Genomic DNA, 7,394 nt, shown 5'->3' with positions numbered 1-7,394 from the left:
GCTCTAGTCCTAGGGAGTTATGGTTCCTGGTATCATAACTTATTATTACAGTTATTACCTGTACCCCCTGACTTACCTGTAGAACCTCAGTGTTGAATCACCCCTCAGTGTCAAGCTAAACTGGTTCGGCTCTAGTCCTAGGGAGTTATGGTTCCTGGTATCATTGGATACAAAGCCAAACCCAGAGGTCACTTGAAGGTCACTGATGTCCAGCAGGTTGGAGCACTTCAATCGAAGTTTGAGAGCTGACGAGTGGACAGCACAGGAGGTACGTAGTCCGTCGTGGTATGGAATCGTTATGGTAACCCGTACCATGTTAGGATGGACAGGGTCACTGGGACCTGTTAACAAAAGCATGATTGTCAAAAAAGAAGTTCAGGGTTTCAAAACATTTCAGATGATGTGTACAGAATCTCACATAGCAGCTATAAGCCATTACCCCCAAAATAATTTTACCTGGAGCATGATATAGGTCACTGAAAATTTATGAAATTTCACATCAACCTAATTATGACCATAACGAGCCAGCAACACAGTTCAATGTGTTTTACACAACATAGCCTTGGGTGATAATCCACATTCCTATAGTACCCCTCGGGTGATAATCCACATTCCTATAGTACATGTACTAAGTTTTACACAACATAGCCTTTGGTCATAATCCACATTCCTATAGTAGCCTCGGGTGATTATCCACATTCCTATAGTACATGTACTCCTCGGGTGATAATCCACATTCCTATAGTACATGTACCCCTCGGGTGATAATCCACATTCCTATAGTACATGTACCCCTCGGGTGATAATCCACATTCCTATAGTACATGTACCCCTCGGGTGATAATCCACATTCCTATAGTACATGTACCCCTCGGGTGATAATCCACATTCCTATAGTACATGTACCCCTCGGGTGATAATCCACATTCCTATAGTACATGTACCCCTCGGGTGATAATCCACATTCCTATAGTACATGTACCCCTCGGGTGATAATCCACATTCCTATAGTACATGTACCCCTCGGGTGATAATCCACATTCCTATAGTACATGTACCCCTCGGGTGATAATCCACATTCCTATAGTACATGTACCCCTCGGGTGATAATCCACATTCCTATAGTACATGTACCCCTCGGGTGATAATCCACATTCCTATAGTACATGTACCCCTCGGGTGATAATCCACATTCCTATAGTACATGTACCCCTCGGGTGATAATCCACATTCCTATAGTACATGTACCCCTCGGGTGATAATCCACATTCCTATAGTACATGTACCCCTCGGGTGATAATCCACATTCCTATAGTACATGTACCCCTCGGGTGATAATCCACATTCCTATAGTACATGTACCCCTCGGGTGATAATCCACATTCCTATAGTACATGTACCCCTCGGGTGATAATCCACATTCCTATAGTACATGTACCCCTCGGGTGATAATCCACATTCCTATAGTACATGTACCCCTCGGGTGATAATCCACATTCCTATAGTACATGTACCCCTCGGGTGATAATCCACATTCCTATAGTACATGTACCCCTCGGGTGATAATCCACATTCCTATAGTACATGTACCCCTCGGGTGATAATCCACATTCCTATAGTACATGTACCCCTCGGGTGATAATCCACATTCCTATAGTACATGTACCCCTCGGGTGATAATCCACATTCCTATAGTACATGTACCCCTCGGGTGATAATCCACATTCCTATAGTACATGTACCCCTCGGGTGATAATCCACATTCCTATAGTACATGTACCCCTCGGGTGATAATCCACATTCCTATAGTACATGTACCCCTCGGGTGATAATCCACATTCCTATAGTACATGTACCCCTCGGGTGATAATCCACATTCCTATAGTACATGTACCCCTCGGGTGATAATCCACATTCCTATAGTACATGTACCCCTCGGGTGATAATCCACATTCCTATAGTACATGTACCCCTCGGGTGATAATCCACATTCCTATAGTACATGTACCCCTCGGGTGATAATCCACATTCCTATAGTACATGTACCCCTCGGGTGATAATCCACATTCCTATAGTACATGTACCCCTCGGGTGATAATCCACATTCCTATAGTACATGTACCCCTCGGGTGATAATCCACATTCCTATAGTACATGTACCCCTCGGGTGATAATCCACATTCCTATAGTACATGTACCCCTCGGGTGATAATCCACATTCCTATAGTACATGTACCCCTCGGGTGATAATCCACATTCCTATAGTACATGTACCCCTCGGGTGATAATCCACATTCCTATAGTACATGTACCCCTCGGGTGATAATCCACATTCCTATAGTACATGTACCCCTCGGGTGATAATCCACATTCCTATAGTACATGTACCCCTCGGGTGATAATCCACATTCCTATAGTACATGTACCCCTCGGGTGATAATCCACATTCCTATAGTACATGTACCCCTCGGGTGATAATCCACATTCCTATAGTACATGTACCCCTCGGGTGATAATCCACATTCTTATAGTACATGTACCCCTCATGTGATAATCCACATTCCTATAGTACATGTACCCATCGGGTGATAATCCACATTCCTATAGTACATGTACCCCTCGGGTGATAATCCACATTCCTATAGTACATTTACCCCTCAGGTGATAATCCACATTCCTATAGTACATTTACCCCTCGGGTGATAATCCACATTCCTATAGTACATGTACCCCCTGGGTGATAATCCACATTCCTATAGTACATTTACCCCTCAGGTGATAATCCACATTCCTATAGTACATGTACCCCTCGGGTGATAATCCACATTCCTATAGTACATTCAGTTGTACTTCAAAAAAGGTCATTAATGTACAAGCATTTCAGTTATAGACTTTGAACCTTGCTTTGAACTTTGACCTTAGGGTACAGATCTCTCTGTTCACACAGTCTTGTCTGGATACACACGCCTAATACGGTTTTATTAAATATTCTTTAGTAAAGTACAGATAAGTTCAGACCAGACAAAGGGACTGCTATATATACCCCATAAAGTACAGACATGTTCAGACCAGACAAAGGGACTGCTATATATATCCCATAAAGTACAGACAAGATCAGACCAGACAAAGGGACTGCTATATATACCCCATAACTTTGAAGGCAGTATAATTAAATGATCCTATGTGACAAAGAATAGAAACATTAATTCTCAATCCAATACATAATTCTACCATGAGTTTATTTCCATGCCTCCCTCAGTTTTAAGTATCTTGCTAATAAACCTTTTCTCTATATCAGAGTTACTGTTGTTGTATTGAGTTTTACCTAGGTATCTAAGACGGCTGCTGAACGGCTCGGACCCGATGGAGGCTGGGTTCCTGGGAGGACAGAGTCCCTTGTCAGTACTAATAGTGACTCAATCTCCCGCCCCCGATCACCATCAAAGTTGACAGCACGTGCCAGACACTGCACTTTGCTCCCTGAAGCACAAAGATTAAATAAATTAACAAGACAAATTTATTACTTATCACTACATTCAACTGTATTTTAATTTCAACTAGAACACTGACAGGTTAGCAAGAGCCATTCCAGGTGCCTGACTATCCCCCCCCCCCCCCCCCCCCCCATCTATTTTTAGTAACAGTTATGTTTACCTTGACCCTACAAACCCCTACTGCACAGTCTACATTTCACAGCTAGTGTATCATCATATCAAATTTCGGAAAGAAGAGCTGTCTTTCGGTTTCTGAGATAATCTCTGGAAACAAAAGCATGGACGGACAGATGGACGACACCCGATTAGTTCTGATGCAGGTTCATAATAAAGAAATCAAGAAAATTTCAAAATCTTATATATTACAAAGAAAACTTTAAAACAGGTGTAACACAGAGCTATCTTATAAACTTAACCTTTTTACTTCACAGTTGTATTGTTTCTAAGACTGACCTCTGTTGAAGTAGATGCTGTCCAGAGTTATTCCCCTTGTTGAGGCGAAGAATGTTGATGCTTCCAGTTCCCGAAGAGGCTTTGTGATACCATCAGGACCACTAGGGGGAGCCACTTTCCAGTGGAATTTTGTAAGGGTATCGTTGATTTCCTGAGTCTGACAAAGTGTTCCTGTTGATGTGGCGAAGTCTGGATGTTTGGGGTTACAGGGCTATAAATAGAAATACAGTAAACCATACAGTACACATACAATACACACACATTTAACATATTGCTCAAGATATTACCTCTTTTAAGAGATCACTTTTAATACACCTCATTACAGGTTTTTTTATGTTTTAAATGAACCTATATTTAGAGACCATCTGTGTTAAGGCAAAGGATCTACCAAGAAACCCCTTTTTAAATATGTTCACCCTCGAACACTACAAACCAAGGTTCTAACTCCAGGTGTCAGCACACCATTTGTACTATGACTTTGAGAATAGTATGCTTCCACCGGGGATCGAACACTCAATCTCCAGGTTCCTAGTCGGACGCCCTATGACTGAGATAAAGGGAAATTCCCTCTAGCTCGATGCTAGAAGGCGACCATATCCTATAATGTACAATTAAAATCTGCCACACAGAGTACTCCCCCCTTTTTAAATGTGTTCACCCTCGAACACTACAACCCAGGTTCCAACTCCCTGTCACAACAGGGAGGGCCACGGACACCATTTGTAACAGGAAAGAGAATAGCGTGCTTCCAACGGGGATCAAACCCTTGATCTCCAGGTACAATACAATACAATAAACTTTATTTAACGTAGGATATTTAAAAACATTTAACATTAGCTATTAAAAGCTATATATATTATTCCGACAACATAAGTAAAAAGCATCAAATCAAAAAAAATACCTATAAAAAACATTATGGTTCATGGTTCATGGTAGTCGACGTCTCCGTAAGCATAGTATTGCTTCTGTTGACGCTTCTTCATTGTTGTTCACATATTTACAGGTTGTGCAGAGGACGCGTATACAACTTATATTACAATACATTAGTAGCACGATGGGAAAAACTTGACTGGATGGTTGACCCAATGTTATTGAGTCTAGATTTAAAAACATTTAAGGTTGGGGAATATACCAGTCGTAGGGAGTTGATTCCAAATATTTACAATTATATTTTTAAAAGCATGTCCCCTAATGTTGGTCTTGTACCAATTTTTTTTTAGTTTCCCCCTCGTATTGAGGATGTCAAAGGTAGGGATGATTTGTTGGTTGGTTATATCTATGGTGTTTATCAGCTTATAGATTTCTACCATGTCAGATCTTAGTCTTCTATATTCAAGTGATGGTAGCCCTAGCCGACGGATACGCTCTGGGTACAAGAGATCTTTAAGGGATATGGAACTAGCTCGGTTGCCCTTCCTTGAACATTCTTTTTTCAGTATAGGTGACCATGTGGTGACATTAATTTCAAGGTATGGACGTACCAAGTATTAATAAAGGTTGAGAAACATTTCCTTGTTTATACAACTGAAGGTTATTATGAAACAGAAAGTGTTAAAACATAAGTCTCCATGCAAAGTTATAAGCTAAATATATATACATGTATACATATAGCATGACGGTAATGTTTACCGTATAATACATATTAGCATAAAATGCGCTCATCACATCCCACAGAGCAGACGACTAAAGTAGTATGCCATATTACTTTAGTCATTATATGCCTTCCGCACGATATAATTCATCACGAGACACGCACCTGTCATGTTGGTAAATTCGAGATACATTGTATCTCATTCGGGACTAATGCTTTTCAATGAAAGGGGTAATGTAACGTTCCATGGATGTTTGAATTTACAGGAAATGTGTATGATTAGGAAATAAGAAGTCAATTTATTGTATGCTGAAGAGAATCAGATGAGATTCGTTGATTATTTACGAGTCGCATGTTCTGAATTTACACATACACGACCCATGATGATAAAGCAGCACGGGAAGACGTTTTAGAAGTGTACGCATCATATAAATAGTTACCGGAGACTTGAATCTTCATAGTTACATGTCATATTCATTTGTATTTCATTGTAGAACGATTATTTTAGCCGGAGATGTCGACAGACGAATTTCGCAAACATCGGAACTCTTTAGTGTGGGAGGGTCGAAACTAATACCCAAATGAAAACCAGGCAACGAATACGGACATTTCATTTCTAATTTGGCAAGAAAGGTCGCGTGCGATTACTCAAGTAGTATAGTATAAAAAGTCGAGAACGTCGATTTTATTCGTCTGCTTGATAACCGAACTACTCGGTAGTGAAGCGGACGTAAAACCTATCAATCAATCAATCACTCAATCAATCGATTTCAATGTCATTAATTCCATTAAATATCTCATGCAGATAGGCTCTGACCAGGGCATCAGGATGGATATTGAACTGGTAAACCTTTTAGATAACGTCAGTGAAGGCAAATTCGTCACGTTAGTAAGGGTTTCTGTTAATAATTCGACCAAATAGGCATGTATCAAAATGCCGACGAGCACCAATACAGAAGAAGATTCGACTGAAATGCCTATAAATAAACATTGTTGTAACACGCCTGAATGACGTCACGCAGCAACATTTGTGACGTCATCAGGCCTTCCGTGGTTTTTCTCAAAGGTGCAGGCAGTTTCGCCACCTTCACAAATCTAAATGTTTAAATGTAAAATTTTGTATGTTTATGTTACACAAGCTGTACTGATACGAACAGCTCCAAATGTGTGTGTGTAACAATGATTAACATTGAAATACATGGCTTTTCTTAGTTGTGATAGTTAGTTTTCGGTAACTTGAAGAAACTGATTAATGTTGTTTAAGAAAGATGACGGGTATCGGCTGAGATGATGTCAATTTACATGATACGCAATAAAGACTCTGTCCTTAACAAATATAAACTTCCAAATCGCTGCCCAATATTATATTTTTCATCGGGTCAGGATGAGAGGGTCAAGGGGCTTTCAACGATCGCCTTTCAGATATAAATCTAGAAAATTTCTAGATGATATTTTAATTTAAGTGTTGTAAGATTGTTGAACGTAAGACGCAAACAACACTTTTAAAAAGATACTGGTTGATTGTATTCTAAATACACATTGCATGAAAATGAAACTGACGAATTATCAAATCGCGGATCTTTCCGATCGTCATTTCCATAAACTGGCAGTGTATCGTCAGTACATTGTACATGTTGTTTAGTTCAAGTTAAACATATTTTATTGCAATATAATTACTAAAGGATTGGACACAAGTTCTTGCAACTTACAAACGCCCTTTCCATAATGGTTTACAACATATAAATATAATGCAATTTATAATAATACATAAATTAATTTATAATAATACATAAATTAATTTATAACAAACACATACTTGAGAGAGAGAGAGAGAGAGAGAGAGAGAGAGAGAGAGA

At 39.8% G+C, this 7,394-nt stretch overlaps 1 long non-coding RNA gene across 1 annotated transcript; it reads right to left on the bottom strand.

Moving 5' to 3' along the window:
• Positions 1–236: 236 nt before the first annotated feature.
• Positions 237–6,144, bottom strand: LOC110453219. Its single transcript, XR_002463271.1, has 3 exons — positions 5,979–6,144; positions 3,948–4,158; positions 237–341 (listed from the first exon to the last, which is right to left on the bottom strand). It is a non-coding gene; the product is annotated as an uncharacterized LOC110453219 (long non-coding RNA).
• Between the last annotated feature and the right edge of the window lie 1,250 nt (positions 6,145–7,394).

Source organism: Mizuhopecten yessoensis, unplaced genomic scaffold (genome assembly GCF_002113885.1).
Source record: "Mizuhopecten yessoensis strain PY_sf001 unplaced genomic scaffold, ASM211388v2 scaffold849, whole genome shotgun sequence".
Lineage (NCBI taxonomy): Eukaryota > Metazoa > Mollusca > Bivalvia > Pectinida > Pectinidae > Mizuhopecten > Mizuhopecten yessoensis.
Note: the sequence above shows the minus strand (reverse complement) of the source record. Positions and strands in the feature narration are given on the sequence as shown.